The 17,847-nt window shown below is 46.3% G+C and overlaps 2 protein-coding genes across 2 annotated transcripts in view; both read left to right on the top strand.

The window, feature by feature from the left end:
* SLC50A1 (solute carrier family 50 member 1) overlaps positions 1–17,847 on the top strand; it is a 266,552-nt gene that overhangs the window by 245,450 nt on the left and 3,255 nt on the right. The gene's annotated exons all lie outside the window — the stretch shown is intronic.
* The window catches only part of LOC128403557 (lysosomal acid glucosylceramidase-like), a 25,030-nt gene continuing 22,755 nt past the window's right edge, over positions 15,573–17,847 (top strand). Inside the window, exon 1 of the mRNA XM_053368428.1 lies at positions 15,573–15,819. The gene's annotated coding sequence lies outside the window, so the exon portion shown is untranslated. The remainder of the gene's footprint in view (positions 15,820–17,847) is intronic.

A 17,847-nucleotide genomic window follows, 5' to 3' on the forward strand; every position in this document is an offset into this window, starting at 1 on the left:
TTCCCTTTTTAATATGTTCCTAGCATCCGGTTCCATTTAGCAACCTTGCAGCTTTACTCTGCACCAGCAGAAGTTCCCAGGTCGTTTCCATGGGCAGCCCCATGTGCAGCACATTGCAGCAGTCTAGGTTAGCGGGACATGGATCTCTGAACTCCTCCAAGTACAGTTGCAGCTGGCAAAAGGCACTGGAAAACACAGAGTCCACTTGAAGTTCACCCTCTCCAGATACTTCAGACTCTAGCTCCCATCAGACCTAGCCAGCATGGCCAATGGGCAGGGATAATGGGAGTTGTAGTCCAGCAACATCTGGCAGGCCACAGATTCCTCACATCTGCCTTAATATCTCTGAGACAGATCCCCCATGGGGTAAATAAACATTGTTGTTTCTGATGAAATTCCTTTAAATTGGACGCTCAGGGTCAGTCTTGCTACCTGCTTAGAAGCTGAATGGTAGAGTCTAATAAAGCTAATAATTAACCATTGAAATTAATCAATCGATTAAGTAATTACAGTGGATACTTAATTCTTCTCATTGTTTCCAGACGGACAATCTGCTGTTTGGATTCAGTAAAGAGAGTGAGTTATCCCGCTGAATGTTTATATATTTAATTTTAAAAAAAAGTAAATTAGGTTTGAAATAACATGATAAAGTAAGGTGGCATAAAAGCAAACATGTCGATGACAGAAAATTGTGTGGGGAAATATATATGGTAATTACAGAGGGCACATGAACAGCATACACTGAAAGCATTACGGTACCACTTTAAACTGCCAAAGCGTTCTGGGGTCTGTAGTTTGTTAAAGGGCGCTGAGAATTGTTAGAAGACCCTATGAGGGGATCAAGGGGCGGCTAAATTCTGGATGTTGTTGGGCTCCAACTGCCATCAGCCCCAGCAAACATGAGCTACACTGACACCATCCATGTAAAGTACTAAAGATACCATAGCTTCCTGTTATGTACTAAGTTGAATAGGATCCAAAATGCAGCAGTCTGATTGGTCCACAGGAGCCACCCAATCCAGCTCCAGGTGGAAGTGAATCCACGACCTGATTGGGCTACAGGAGAATCCCGGAATTAGCCAATCACGTGGGGCCCATTCTGTAAATGATGTATATAAAGCAGACGTTCTGGGGGAACTTCCATTCCTCCTCACCATTCCCTCACAGAATGCTGGGAGCTCTAGCTTAAAGGTGCCAAGAATTATTGAGATATGCTTTTTCTTCTTCCCATAATTCCCTGGGAAGAGGAATGGCTAAACCACTGTGGGAATTCCCACCCTATTTAAAAGGAGGTTGGGATGCTCTCTCACTGGAAATATTGCTTAATGAAGAATAACCTGATTTATAAGATAAATGGGAAGATGTAAATCAAGAGAGGTGTTCCGGCAGGAATAACAAGAAGCACCTCCAAGTTTGTGACATCTCTGGCAGTTAAAAGTCGCCGGTGAGGGAGCTGGGAGGAGGCCCTTGGGACTTGAGAGGAGAAACTGAGAGGAGTTATTTATTCCCCCCTTCTTTTCCTCATATATTTCAGTTATGAGCTTTAGATCCATTTTCATTTGTGTGCAGAAGAGGCTGGTACACAACCTTGGCTTTCATTGCACTATATACACTACATTGACCTGTAGAGGACGCCTGCAAGCAAATAATTGTGCGTGGTCAAGAGATGTAATAGACATTGTGTTTCTGGTGAAGAATGCATCATTGTGGCCCCATCCATCATGCATATGATCTGATACCACTTTGAAAGGTCATGGCTTCCCCTAAGAATTCTGGGAGCTGTAGTTTGTTATGGGTGCCGAGACCCCCTGTTAAGAGACCCCCTAGTCCCCCATGGGGACACAAGTGGCGCTGTGGTGTAAACCACTGAGCCTCTTGGGCTTGCCGATCAGAAGGTTGGCGGTTCGAATCCCCGCAACAGGGTGAGCTCCCGTTGCTCTGTCTCAGCTCCTGCCAACCTAGCAGTTCGAAAGCACGTCAAGGTGCAAGTAGATAAATAGGTACCGCTCTGGCGGGAAGGTAAACGGCGTTTCTGTGTGCTGCTCTTGTTTTGCCAGAAGCGGCTTAGTCATGCTGGCCACATGACCCGGAAAAACTGTCTGCGGATAAATGTCAGCTCCCTCGGCCAGTAAAGCGAGATGAGCGCAGCAACCCCAGAGTCGTTCGCAACTGGACTTAACTGTCAGGGGTCCTTTACCTTTAGCTATTCCCCCATAGAGCTACATTTCTCAGAGTTCTTAATAAAGAGAGATGGATTGTTAAACCACTCCTGCGGTGAGGGGAACGGCGTCCGCACTCTTAGCAAACTACAGCTCCCAGAATTCTCTGGGGGAAGCCATGGCTGTTTAAAGCAGTATTATCACAGTGCTTTAAATATATGGCATGTATGTGGCCACACCACACCCCAGTGCTCACCAAACATCCTTTGCGCTCATGATGAGAACTTATCATTTTTGTATGTATACTGAAAGATAACAGGCTGCCATTCTGCTCCTCCTCCCCCCTGCAATCCATTTTGGTTTGGAGAGGGGGTGACTTGTGTTTCGCACACACACACAACCTCAAGGCAGTTGGTATCCCTCAGCCTAAGCTACTTTTACAAGGTCATAAAATCATAGGATTGTAGAGTTGGATGGGACCCCATGGGTCATCTAGTCCAGCCCCCGGCAATGCAGGAGCGGATGTTTGCAGAAAGCTTCCTCAAAACTAGTGGTGGTGGTTAGAATTTCTTACCTGCCCCGCATCCAAAGGTCCCAGGGCGGATTACAACAATTAAAACACAACATTAATATTAAAGCAACGCCACACAATGTTAAAAACAAGTGAAAACTGCAGAAATGAGGTGGGTCCTAAAAACATACGTTGCCTGCTCTTTATTGAGGAATTGTTCTGATTTCTTTGTCCTGTGACCAGCATTCAACTTGATTTGTCCGTGGGGAGATTATAGGTCTTCTTCCGATCAATCAGTCACCATCCCACATTTAAAGGGTAAAGGTAAAGGGACCCCTGACCATTAGGTCCAGTCGTGGCCGACTCTGGGGTTGCGGCGCTCATCTCGCTTTATTGGCCGAGGGAGCCGGCGTACAGCTTCTTGGTCATGTGGCCAGCATGACTAAGCCGCTTCTGGTGAACCAGAGCAGCGCACGGAAACACCGTTTACCTTCCCGCCAGAGCGGTACCTATTTATCTACTTGCACTTTGACGTGCTTTCAAACTGCTAGGTTGGCAGGAGCAGGGACCGAGCAACGGGAGCTCACCCCGTCGCGGGGATTCAAACCGCCAACCTTCTGATCGGCAAATCCTAGGCTTTGTGGTTTAACCCACAGCACCACCCGCGTCCCTATCCCACATTTTCTGTCTTTATTCAGAATCCCTCTCACAGAATCGTGACAGCCCAGAGGCAACAGCAGTCCTTGTGTTCTGTCTTGTCTGTGATCTTCATCTTGTGTCTTGCAAAGCTGGGTCTTATCTCTTGCGACAGAGGCACTCCTTGCTCTGAGTTTAAAAGAGGACTGGGCAAGTTGCGGGAACATAAGGCTACTAGCCGAGACAGCTGCACTCTGCCTCCATAATCAGACCCTGCAATGCTTCTGTAAAAACCCCATAAGGGGAGAGTGTGCTCTTGTCCTCAAATCCCGCTTGTAGGATTCTCACTGAGGAAACTGGTTGGCCATTGGGAGAACAACATGCTGGACTAGAACCCAGGCTCTTCCTGGTTTCTTAACTGCTTCAGTTAGAGAGCCCAAAACTGGGGAGGATTCTGATCAGAGGGTGTTAATTAGTGAGAGTTAATAGTTGTAGTTGTTGGCATCTGTCTGTCTCGAAAGACAACGGCGCACATACCTGCCAACATTTCTCTGATGAAAATAGGGATTTCCTATTCAATAATAATAATAATAATAATAATAATAATAATGTTTTTTTTGTTTTTATTATTATTATTATTATTATTACCCCGCCCATCTGGGCAGCTTCCAACATATATAGGTGTTATGTACTGAAGTTCTCACCCTGGGCCAGCAGGGGATTACTGTAGATAGTTTTCACTCAGGTCCACATATGCAAATAAGGGATTGAAAGTGACATTCAGTGATTGGATAGTTACAGAAAGTGGTTACTGTTGCGTTCTAGTGGAGCTCTATGTAAGCAGGCTGGCTGAACCCTTCAGTCCAGTTCTGTTCTGGCCTGTGAATAAACAAGAGCTGTTTGAAGAATTGCTGTGTCGTCTGATATGTTCACCCACAACTTAACAATAAACACATAATAAAACATGAAACATAAAAACTGCCCCGTACAGGGCTGCCTTCAGATGTCTTCTAAAGTTTGTATAGTTACTTATTTCCTTGGCTCAGGGGTTGCATAACTATATAACACCCCTTCCCCATTTTTTTTTTGCCCCCATCATATGGTTATTCTAAGGTAGATTGCCTCTGAACGTGGAAGTTCCATTTAGCCATCGTCGGCAGTGGAAAACATCTCTGGAGAACAGAGGAAGAGCCTGGCTGCTGGATCAGACCGATGGCCCGTCCGGCCCAGCTCATTGTACAGTATTCACTCTCCCCAACAAGAATCCCACAAGCAGAACCTCAGGGCAACAGCAACGCTCCCCTTCTGCATTTTCAAGAAACTAATATTCAGAAGCATTACTGCCTCTAGCATGTAGGTGGATCAAAGTCAGAGAGCTGAGTGGCCATCAATAGCCTCGGCCTCTGCTAATGTTTTTAATGTTTAATGCTGTATTGTGTTTTAATATTCAGTTGGTAGCTGCCCAGAGAGGTTGGGGAAATCCGGCCAGATGGGCGGGGTATAATAATAAGAATAATTATAGCACTTTCCCATAGTTACTCTGATCCTGCTTTGAACCCCATACCCTCCAACATTTCTCCGATGAAAATAGAGACATCCTATTCAATAATAATAATAATAATAATGACTAGGTTGCATCAGACACTCTGTGTGGCTACCAGCATATAAAAAACATAACATAACGTTAAACATTTTTTTTAAACCTTCCCTATGCAAGGCTGCCTTCAGATGTCTTCTAAAGGTTGTATGGTTACTTATCTCCTTGGCTTGGGGGTCGCATAACTCGATACCCTCTGATGAAAATAGGGACGTCCTAAGGAGAAGCGGGACATTCCGGGATCAAATCAGAAACTGGGACGGCTTCTGTAAATCCAGAACTGTCCCTGGAAAATAAGGACACTTGGAGGGTCTGTGGAGTATGCCTCTAGGGGTGAAGTGAAACTGCTGGAGAATCACAGCGCCTGCTGTGGCTGTAGAGACCAGTAACTCATAAATGCTGGTAACTCATAACCCCCCCCCCAACCCACAAACTGGGAACTATCCAACAGTTTGGGGACAGTAGTGCAGTGTCAGATTCAGAAATGCAAGCTCCCAAGCACAATTCAAGGTGTTGGTGCTGACCTTTAAAGCCCTAAACGGCCTCGACCCAGTATACCTGAAGGAGCGTCTCCACCGCCATCGTTCAGCCGAGGGCCTTCTGGCGGTTCCCTCATTGCGCGAAGTGAGGTTGCAGGGAACCAGGCAGAGGGCCTTCTCGGCAGTGGCGCCCACCCTGTGGAACGCCCTCCCGTCAGATGTCAAGGAGATGAATAACTATCTGACGTTTTGAAAGACATCTGAAGGCAGCCCTATTTAGGGAAGTTTTTAATGACTGATGTTTTAACGGACAGTCATACCTTGGGTTAAAGTTGCTTTAGGGTGAGCGTTTTCGGGTTGCGCTCAGTGGTGACCCGGAAGTAATGGAATGCGTTACTTCCAGGTTTCACCGCTTGCGCATGCGCAGACACTCAAAATGAGGTTACGCGCATGTGCAGAAGCAACGAATTGTGACCCACGCATGTGCAGACGCGCAGATGCGGGGTGCGTTCACCTCAAGATGTGAACAGGGCTCCGGAACGGATCCCGTTCGCATCCTGAGGTACCACTGTATTTTTAATATTCTGTTGGGAGCCGCCCAGAGTGGCTGGGGAAACCCAGCCAGATAGGCGGGGTATAAATAATAAGTTATTATGTATTATTACTACACCTTCGTGATCATCTTATAATTATCCAGGAATAATAATTAGGGGTGCATTGCAACAAGCAAGGCAGATTTCCATGCTCCCAGAGTTTCCTGGGAAGAGGGATTGATTATTGAAGCACTCTGGGAACGTTAGGTCTCCTAATAGCTCTCTGCATCCTTCCCAGGTTCCAGAATCCTTTGCGGGAAGCCACGACTGCTTAAAGTGGGAATCATAGAATCTGTTGGAAGGGAGCCTGTGGGTCATCTTCTAGTCCCCTGCAATGCAGGAATATGCAGCTGCCCCATACAGGGGCCAAACATGCAACCTGGGCGTTATTAGCACTGCACTCTAACCAGGCAAGCAGCTGGTACCGGATTTTTTGCTCTATAAGACTCACTTTTTCCCTCCTAAAAAGTAAGGAGAAAATGTGTGTGCGCCTTATGGAGCGAATGCAGGCTGCACTGCTATCCCAGAAGCCAGAACAGCAAGAGGGATCGCTGCTTTCACTGCACTCTTTTTGTTCTGGCTTCTGAGATTCAGAATATTTTTTTTCTTGTTTTCCTCCTCCAAAAACTAGGTGCGTCTTATGGTCTGGTGCGTCTTATAGAGCGAAAAATACGGTAATTGTGGGGCTTTAAATGAGTGGTGGAAACTCAGCCCTGCTGGTGCGGATGGCAAGTGGTGGGAACCAATATCCACCACAACCAGGGCCGGATTTAGGTTTAATGAGGCCCTTAGCTACTGAAGGTAATGGGGCCCTTTCTATGTCCAGCTGTCCTTTGTCAACAACAAATAGTCGCGTTTTTGTGTGTTGAATATGCTATACAGTGGTACCTCGGGTTACATACGCTTCATGTTACAGACACTTCAGGTTACAGACTCAGCTAACCCAGAAATATTACCTCTAGTTAAGAACTTTGCTTCAAGATGAGAACAGAAATTGTGCTCCGGCAGCGCGGCCATTAGCTAAAGTGGTGCTTCAGGTTAAGAACAGTTTCAGGTTAAGAACGGACCTCTGGAACGAATTAAGTACTTAACCCGAGGTACCACTGTATGGTAATTTATGGACCTAATAGGTATCTAAAGCCATTTGCGCATGTTGCCATGTAACCAGTCCATGCAGAATGTAGGCACCCTATATATAGAAATGAACAAACCTGTGATATTATAGGGAGCAGGCTAGCAGGCGGGGCCCATGACTTACATCACAGAAGCCTACGCAACACAAAACACTGTTGCTGTATGTAGGTTTTATTTTATTTGCTTTTTATCTTATATTTTGGAAATGGGCATCCAGGGGGTTTTTCCCTTTAAATTTTTTGGGGACCCCAAGAGAGCGGGGCCCTAAGCTATAGCTTCTTTAGCTTATACATGAACCCAGCACTGACCACAACGTAGAAAAGAGGTGCGGCAGCTGATGCATCACCTGTGCACACAGGGGAAAAACTAGAGATCCAAACGCGGGCTTGCAATATCAAACTCCGTATTCTGGAAGCACCCAAAACTCTTCACTCTGCCCAGACACGACTAATTCCCAGTGCCACCTAGTCAGTGACGGAGAAACCCTCTCCGGCACCCGGGGCAGGACATCAAGGGGCGTGGCGAACCGCCCGGTGACGCACACGGACGTCTGTACGGACTGTGCATGTGCGGCATCCCATACAGAGTGCACACATGCGGCGAACATACGGGATGTCACACATACGCAGTTGGTATGGGATACCGCACATGCGCACTCTGTACAGGCTGCCGCTCGCGCACGGCGGCCTCACAGCTTCTGTCCGTGGGCTGTTAGGCTGCTGAATGAAAAGATAACAACAGGGCAACTGACTTTCGGGTTTGATGTGTGTGTGTCAGTAAACAAGGGGAATTAAGACTAAGAGAGCTGTGAAGTGATGGACATGAGGCAGGAGTTGATAATGCAGGTGAGCTGCGCACAGGTGAGCTGCATGCAAGCTGCTGGCCAGCCCTGTGGAGCCTCCTTTTATTGGGACAAACATGCAAACCAGGCAGATACATTTGGGGCTGTGACCTTTACACATCTTTCGGTCCCGAGATCGTGGGGAGGTACAAAGTTATTTTGGCACCTGTTTCCACCGCGTCATTTTCCCCTTGCACAGCGTATGAAGGAGACAAAATGTCTCAGAGATCAAGGTCACAGACAGGACACCGCAGACTACTGAGATTGCAAAAGGTTAGACAGAGGGTACAATGTTCAGACAGCTATGGCTTGTCTGTGAGGGGGGGGGTGCCCCGGACCCCAAGGTCACGCGTGCAGGCAGACTGTGGCTGCCTCCGGGTGGGGAGTGGGCTCCCTCCGGACCCCACTCCCCACTCCGTGATCATCCCTACAGACCTGAGTGGGGGGTGTTTGCGTAATCTCACTGTATACAAGTTGTGTTGTTGTTATTGTTTAGTCGTGTCCGACTCTTCGTGACCCCATGGACCAGAGCACGCCAGGCACTCCTGTCTTCCACTGCCTCCCGCAGTTTGGTCAGACTCATGCTGGTAGCTTCGAGAACACTATCCAACCATCTCGTCCTCTCGTCCCCTTCTCCTTGTGCCCTCCATCTTTCCCAACATCAGGGTCTTTTCCAGGGCGTCTTCTCTTCTCATGAGGTGGCCAAAGTATTGGAGTCTCAGCTTCACGATCTGTCCTTCCAGTGAGCACTCAGGGCTGATTTCCTTCAGAATGGAGAGGTTTGATCTTCTTGCAGTCCATGGGACTCTCAAGAGTCTACTCCAGCACCAGAATTCAAAAGCATCAATTCTTCGGCGATCAGCCTTTTTTATGGTCCAGCTCTCACTTCCATTCATCACTACTGGGAAAACCATAGCTTTTACTGTTGAGGGGGCTCAGAACTTACAGGGTTAAGAGTTCTGAGTGATGACGCCTCACATTCTGAGGGCGGGCAGAGAACACGGAAGGGGCGTGGATTTCTCTGTGTGTTTGCCAGTCTGTGTGTTAGACTCCATGGAGAAAGGAGCAAAATGAGCTGCGTCTCACCGGGAAGATTTACGATGTGTTGATCTGTACAGCAATAAAGACTTTAAGATAAGGAGAGCCGCGTGTCAGCCTGAGTTATTGCTACCACACGACGGAACGTCTGCTTCTGCTTCTGCCGTGTTTACTCTGCTGGAGTCAAAGGTCCCGGGGGGAAGACCAGAGCTGCGCGAGGGAAGTGTGCCGGACCCCGGTCGAACTTTGACCCCCCCGCATACGGACCTTTGTTGGCAGGGTCTCTGATTTTTAAGATGCTGTCTAGGTTTGTCATTACTTTTCTCCCAAGAAGCAGGCGTCTTTTAATTTCGTGGCTGCTGTCACCATCTGCAGTGATCACGGAGCCCAAGAAAGTAAAATATCTCACTGCCTTCATTTCTTCCCCTTCTATTTGCCAGGAGGTGATGGAACCAGTGGCCATGGTCTTCGTTTTTTTGATGTTGAGCTTCAGACCATATTTTGCGCTCTCCTCTTTCACCCTCATTAAAAGGTTCTTTAATTCCTCCTCACTTTCTGCCATCAAGGTTGTAAGGCATCAATTACACAGGTGTAATTATGATGCAGCCGTCATGAACCTCACCTCCAGGCCTCCTGACACACCATGCCTGCTTTCCCACACCCTCTCTTTGTGGCGGCAAAAAAACCTGTCTGATGAGTACCACGACGATTGCTACATGTACTTCATTGCCTTTTCACAATCCCAGCGCATTTTAATCCATGGCGCCGACTCTTCCTTCATTCCCTTTCTTGGGTTCCTTTGAATGTTTCGCAGCTGGAAACTGCAACCGAATCTGGATTCCAGATATGTTAGCAAAAACGCTCATCATCAAGTTTCTAGATCTCATGACCCTTGAGAAAAATCCTGAACCGAGGAGTACTGGTGGGTCAGTGCGCCGGGCTGTTAACCAGAAGGTTGGTGGTTCAAGCCCACCCAAAGACAGCTGTGGACAGGATTTCTGTGCCGCAGAGGGTGGAGCTAGATGACCCTCACCCTCAGGGGCTCCCACCCTAGGATGATGTCAAATGATGTCACTAGGGATGGAAAATTCACTTAAACTCATCTGGTTTCTCATTTTTACAATCCTAAATTCAGTTCTCCACATCTTGTAGCAACGTTGTGAGATATATACCATATTTTTCGCTCTATAAGACACACCTTTTCCCTCCTAAAAAGTGAGGGAAAATGTGTGTGCGTCTTATGGAGCGAATGCAGGCTGCGTGGCTAAGACAGAAGACAGAACAGCGAGAGGGAGAACTGCCCCACAATTCCCTCTTGCTGTTCTGTCTTCTGGCTTAGCCACGTGAAGCCTCCGCAGGCCACGGGGAGCCTTCATCCCGCTGCCCTGTGAAGGCTTCGCGCGGCTATCCGTGGCTCTTGCTGGAGGTGGGGGAAGTGACAGAGCATGGCTCTCTCACTTCCCCCACCTCCCGCAAAAGCCCCCAAGAGCCACGCTCCCTTTAAAGAGCCACGCAGAATGTGTGTGCGGCTCTTGGGGGCTTTTCCCTGAGGAGAGAGAAGGATTTTTTTTTTCTTGCATTCCCCCTCTAAAAACTAGGTGCGCCTTATGGTCAGGTGCGTCTTATGGAGCGAAAAATACGGTGGATAGCTATAACAGCTATATCCTTATGAAGACTCATCAAGACTCACCAAGCGGGCTTTCTACCGGGAAGACATTTATCTGATAATCTGAGGAATATAATTGACATTTTGGAAAAGTTAGAAGTGAATATAAATACTAAAGCAGTTTTGATATTTGTGGATGCGGAGAAGGCCTTTGACAATATTTCTTGGGAGTTTTATGAAAAAGAACTTACAGGGTATGGGGGTAGGCCATGGCTTTGAGAATGGTATAGGTGCAATATATTCTGAACAAAAGGCCAAATTAATTGTAAATAATGTGGTTACGGAACAATTTAAGATAGAAAAAGGGACACGACAGGGATGCCCAATTTCCCCTTTGCTTTTTATATCAGTCCTGGAGGTCTTGCTGAATATGATCAGAAGGAACCGGATGGTTAAAGGTATACAGGTCGGAGCTAAACAGTATAAATTGAGAGCATTTGCAGATGACCTAGTTTTGACGCTACAGGAGCCAGAATCTAGTACTAAAAGAGTTTTAGAATTAATTCAAGAATTTGGTCAGGTAGCAGGGTTCAAATTGAACAAGTTAAAAACTAAGGTTCTTGAGAAAAACTTAACACTGATTGAAAGAGAGAAGTTTCAGAATGAAACAGGACTGACTGTGGTTAAGAAAGTGAAATACTTGGGGATTAATATGACAGGTAAAAATGGGAATTTGTTTAAAGATAACTATGAAAAATGTTGGATGGAAGTGAAAAAAGATTTAGAAATTTGGTCAAGTTTGAAGCTTTCCTTGTTGGGTCGAATTGCAGTTATAAAGATGAATGTATTGCCTAGAATGTTGTTTTTGTTTCAAACACTGCAAATTTTGGACAAAATGGACTGTTTCAAGAAGTGGCAGAAAGACATTTCTAAATTTGTCTGGCAGGGCAAGAAGCCTAGAATAAAATTCAAGATATTAACTGATGTAAAGGAAAGGGATAGATTTGCCCTGCCAGACTTTAAACTTTACTATGAATCAGCAGCATTCTGCTGGTTGAAAGACTGGCTGCTTCTTGAGAACACAGACATTTTGGATTTAGAAGGTTTTAATAATGTGTTTGGGTGGCATGCATATTTGTGGTATGACAAGGTTAAAGCACATAAGGCATTTAAAAACCATATTGTCAGGAAAGCATTGTTTAACGTTTGGATAAGATACAAGGATTTACTAGAAAATAAAACCCCAAGGTGGTTGTCACCAATGGAGGCTAAGGCTCAGAAAAAACTTAACATGGAGGCCAAATGGCCAAAATATTGGGAAATTTTGGAGCAAGAAGGGGACAGATTGAAATTACAGAGTTTTGAGAAATTAAAAGATAAAGTGCGAGACTGGCTTCACTATTATCAGATAATGGAGGCTTACAATTTGGATAAAAAGTTGGCTTCCAGGTGGAAAAATCTAAATTGGAAACAGAACTGTTAGAACCCAAAACTAAGACTTTGTCAAAAATGTATAATTTGCTGCTGAAATGGAATACTCAGGATGAGACGGTTAAATCTGCTATGATTAAATGGGCACAAGATGTTGGACATAACATTATGTTTGCTGACTGGGAACAGTTATGGACCACAGGTATGAAGTTTACGGCATGTAATGCCTTAAGAGAGAATATTATGAAAATGATATACAGGTGGTACATGACCCCAGTCAAGCTTGCAAAAATCTATCATTTGCCCGATAATAAATGTTGGAAATGTAAGGAAACTGAAGGTACATTCTTTCACCTTTGGTGGACGTGCCCTAAGATCAAGGCTTTCTGGGAAATGATATATAATGAATTGAAAAAGGTATTTAAATATACCTTCTTGAAGAAACCAGAGGCCTTTCTCTTGGGCATGGTCGGCCAGTTGGTGTTAAAAAAGGATAGAACTTTCTTTATGTATGCTACAACAGCAGCAAGAATACTTATTGCAAAGTATTGGAAGACGCAAGATTTACCCACTCTGGAAGAATGGCAGATGAAGATGATCGACTGTATGGGATTGGCAGAAATGACTGGCAGAATCCGTGACCAGGGAGAAGAGTCGGCAGAAGAAGACTGGAAGAAATTTAAGGACTATTTACAGAAATATTGTAAAATTAAAGAATGTTGAATGATGTTGGATTGAAATTAAGGGGTTTCCAGCTGCAATGTTTTGAAATAAGGATTTGCTGAGTAAATAATTTGAATTGGAATACAAGAAGGGGAGGTATGAGGAGGTCAGGGAAATATGTCATTGAAAATTAAGTACTGTGAACGGTATGTGTTTTTAAACTTTTTTGCTTTTTTCTTTTTGTTTGTATAAAATTGGAAATTTAATAAATATCTTTTTTTAAAAAAAAGAAACTCTGAGATCCCTTTCCTGCCAAATGTTCAAGAGGATTTTTATTTATATATTTTTTTAAAAGTTCAAATCACAAATTGCTGCAGAAATGTGCCCCCTTCCTTTCCCCCTGCCATCAACTTCCACTACAGGGATATTTGAAGGACAAGTGGCAAGGAAGCATTAAAAGCTTTCCCCTTAACAAACAAGTTGTCTTTTCCATTCTTTCATAACTTAAAACAACAAACAAAGAACAACCAATGCCTTTTGTTGTAATAATCTTCTGCAAACTGCTCTATGAGCTCCACCTGATAAGTGGCATTTGAATACTGCAAGTAAATAAATGGAGAGGACTGATGTGGAGAGCTCCATTCATCCCTACATAGCCTGTGGGTATTCTAAAACAGTTAAAAAAACACTGTAAAAACAGTTAAGAACATTCTGGAAGTCTCAAGGGGTGAGGCAGGAAAAGATGGCAAGCATGATAGGAAGATTGAAGGACAAGCAAAGAAACGTTTAAACATTTCAGTGTAATACATATATTTGCAGAATATGGATAGATACCTTTTCAAAATGAGAGCAACAGCATCAAGTGATCCCGAGGACAATCTTTTCCTTCCGATTGTATTTTATTAAGTTTCAACATTTTCAACATACGGAATCAAATCACAATTTTGCCTTTTCTCTCATTTTTGTCGGCTTCCCGCCTCTTTTTCCACAGAGTTGTTGTTTCTCTCCTTCTGCTGCACCCTACCTTCTATCTATCAAATCATAACCGCAATATTATAATCAAATTACTTCTGTTGCTCCACAGCTCAAATCCTGCTCGCGAGTTCGCCATACTGTAATATTTCTTCAAAGACGTCTGTTCTTTTCCTGAGGACAATCCTAGTTGTGATCCGGAACCGCTTTTGAACAGAGTCCAGCCTCCTGTTCTCACAGCGGCCAACCGGATACCCATGAGAAACCCACAAGCAGGATTCGAACACAAGAGCTCTCTCCCCTCCTGTGGCTTCCAGCAACCAGTATTTGGAAGCACTGCCGCCTCTGAATGTGCAGGCAGAGCACAGCCACCGTGGCCAGTAGCCATCAATAGGCCTCTCTCCTCCATAAGTAATAATAATATAATAATAATAATTTATCATTTATACCCCGCCCATCTGGCTGGGTTTCCCCAGCCACTCTGGGCGGCTTCCAACAAAACACTAAAATACAATAACCTTTTAAACATTAAAAGCTTCCCTAAACAGGACTGCCTTCAGATGTCTTCTAAAAGTTTGGTAATTATTTTTCTCTTTGACATCTGGTGGGAGGGTGTTCCACAGGGCGGGTGCCACTACCGAGAAGGCCCTTTGCCTGGTTCCCTGTAACTTTGCTTCTTGCAGTGAGGGAACTGCCAGAAGGCCCTCGGCGCTGGACCTCAGTGTCCGGGCAGAACGATGGAGGTGGAGACGCTCCTTCAGGTATACTGGACCGAGGCCGTTTAGGGCTTTAAAGGTCAGCACCAACACTTTGAATTGTGCTTGGAAACATACTGGGATCCAGTGTAGGTCTTTCAAGGCCGGTGTTATGTGGTCTCGGTGGCCGCTCCCAGTCACCAGTCTAGCTGCCGCATTCTGGATTAGTTGTAGTTTCCAGGTCACCAACAAAGGTAGCCCCACGTACAGCACATTGCAGTAGTCCAAGCGGGAGATAACTAGAGCATGCACCACTCTGGTGAGACAGTCTGCGGGCAGGTAGGGTCTCAGCCTGTGTGCCAGATGGAGCTGGTAGACATCTGCCCTGGATACAGATTTGACCTGTGCCTCCATGGACAGCTGTGAGTCCAAAATGACTCCCAGGCTGCGCACCTGGTCCTTCAGGGGCACAGTTACCCCATTCTGGACCAGGGAGTCCTCCACACCAGCCCGCCCCCTGGCCCCCCAAAACAGTACTTCTGTCTTGTCAGGATTCAACCTCAATCCATTAGCCGCCATCCATCCTCCAACCGCCTCCAGGCACTCACATAGGATGTTCACTGCCTTCACTGGTTTCTCTAAATCTCTTTCAAAGTCACCCGAGTTGGCAGCCATCATGGCCTCCTGTGGGAGGGAGTTCCGCAGTCTAACTATACGCAGTGTAAATAAGAACTTCCTTTTATGTGTTCTGAATCTTCATTGGATATCCCCAAATTCTAGTGTTATGAGAGAGGGAAAAACGCTTTTCTGTAGCCACTTTTTCCATGCTGTGCATCATTTTAAAAACTCCTGCTGTGTCACCTCTCAGGAGAACAGCTACCTTTCAGAGCTCCTAAAGTGTATTCTTTCCGACAGTGCAAGTGGGCACAATTCCACCTAGGCACTTTCCTTTATAAAATCCCCACTAGAGAAAACTGGAAATCCAAGGAGGGAGACCAGTCTATCCCTGGTGAGTCAGGAAGACCCTGCAGTTCCACTGCCGAGTTTACAGCCTTGCATGCAGTTGCCTCAGCTTTTAATTCAAAAGCAGGCCTCTGCCCTGAAAATTTGGGATCCCCCCCCCTCTGCCTAAGACTTGGAATGAGCAGGTCTGTGTGGCCCTGCGGCGAGGCAGAGCTCCTGCTTCCACAATTCTGGGCGCGTCGGAGAAAGCGCTTGCGACACCCAGGCCCCAATTCCCAGAGGAATTGCAGATCCAAAACGGGGGAAACCAGGTTTCATCAGGAGTGGATTTTCCTGTTGAGCCAGACGGGCGGGATCCCTCCCACTGATGCTTGCCAGATCCACCAGCCAGTTGCTCTCAGGTGTTTCAGGATCCCGGGGAGCCACGCAAGGGAACTGGGTTCTGGAAGCATCAAGACTGAGCCAGGGGTCCTCTGTCTCGCATCTGTGGCAGACAAACAGGTGAGTTGGGGCAGGGGTTGTCGCAGGGAGTGGAGGACAGGGCATGGAAGGAGATGGGGTTGTGACAGGCCTGGATTTCATCTTTCCCACATGGGAGAGAGAGCTGCTCTTGAATTTCTTCCCCAGCGAAGAAAGTCACCGCATCTGGGTTGTTTTTTTTTAAAGAATTCTAAGGTCCCAAATATATATATATATAATTCATAAATGTACAAGGCAAACAGATACATAAGTATATAAACCCCATGTCTGAAATAGTTGTTGTTTGTTTAGTCGTTTAGTCATGTCCGACTCTTCGTGACCCCCTGGACCAGAGCACGCCAGGCACTCCTGTCTTCCACTGCCTCCCCCAGTTTGGTCAAACTCATGTTGGTAGCTTCGAGAACACTGTCCAACCATCTCATCCTCTGTCATCCCCTTCTCCTTGTGCCCTCCATCTTTCCCAACATCAGAGTCTTTTCCAGGGAATCTTCTCTTCTCATGAGGTGGCCAAAGTACTGGAGCCTCAGCTTCAGGATCTGTCCTTCCAGTGAGCACTCAGGGCTGATTTCCTTAAGAATGGATAGGTTTGAACTTCTTGCAGTCCATGGGACTCTCAAGAGTCTCCTCCAGCACCATAACTGAAATAGTACAGGAGAGCAATTCATCTGGGGGTTTTGAGCTTGAGAGGAAAAGCAAGTAAGGCTCCCATTTTCGACTCACAGCTGTCTATGGAGGCACATAAAAGGAAGTTCTTATTTACACTGTGTATAGTAAGGGAATGAATTTGAGCCTTTTCCCCTTGCCGCACTCCTTTCCCAGGGAAAACCCACTCTTAGCTCGTCAGCCTGGAGAAAATCCAAACTGAGCACTAAAGAGCTGCTTCCCTCAGGAAACGGGGTGGGGGGCGGGAAGAGAAATGGGACGTAAGGAAGTGTGGATGAACTCTTAAGAGGCGACACAGCAGAAGTTGAATGTCTTTTACTGCTTCTTTTAATTTTTTCCAATTACCCTACGGAACACCCTGTCACAGGAGAAAGGGATGACTTCCAACTTGGAATGGCTTTGAAAGTGGATTAACGGAGGCAGATTAGCAGAGGCCACTAATGGCTGCTAAACTCTCTGACTATATCCACCTCCACGGACAGAGGCAGTAATGCTTCTGAAAATAATTTTCTTGAAAATACAGGAGGGGAGAGTTGCTGTTCCCCTCAGGTCCTGTTTGTGGGATTCTCATTGGGGCGAGTGGTGTTGGGGGATGAGTGTTCAGACCCCTGGGCTCTCACTTGTGGGGTGCCTCAGGGCTCCGTCCTCTCCCCCATGCTTTTTAACATCTATATGAAGCCGCTGGGAGAGATCATCAGGGGGTTTGAGCTTGATGTTCATCAATATGTGGATGATACCCAGCTCTACCTCTTTTTAAAATCAGAACTAGTGAAGGCGGTGAAGGTCCTGTGTGAGTGCCTGGAGGCGGTTGGAGGATGGATTGAGGCTGAATCCTGACAAGACAGGAGGACTGCTTTTGGGGAACAGGGGACGGGCTGGTGTGGAGGACTCCCTGGCCCAGAATGGGGTAACTGTGCCCCTGAAGGACCAGGTGTGCAGCCTGGGAGTCATTTTGGACTCACAGCTGTCCATGGAGGCGCAGGTCAATTCTGTGTCCAGGGCAGCTGGCTACCAGGTCCATCTGGTACGCAGGCGGAGACCCTACCTGCCCATATAACACTGATCTTGAAATACCTACATTTCAAATTCAAAGTGTTGGTGCTGACCTTTAAAGCCCTAAACGGCCTCGGCCCAGTATACCTGAAGGAGCGTCTCCACCCCCATCGTCCAGCCTAGACACTGAGGTCCATCTCTGAGGGCCTTCTGGCAGTTCCCTCACTGCGAGAAGTGAAGTTACAGGGAACCAGGCAGAGGGCCTTCTTGGTAGTGGCACCCACCCTGTGGAACGCCTTCCCATCAGATGTCAAGGAAATAAACAACTATCTGACATTTAGAAAACATCTGAAGGCAGCCCTGTACAGGGCAGTTAAAAAAAAAAGTTTTATT

This window comes from Podarcis raffonei, chromosome 16 (assembly GCF_027172205.1).
Source record: "Podarcis raffonei isolate rPodRaf1 chromosome 16, rPodRaf1.pri, whole genome shotgun sequence".
Taxonomy (NCBI): Eukaryota; Metazoa; Chordata; class Lepidosauria; order Squamata; family Lacertidae; genus Podarcis; species Podarcis raffonei.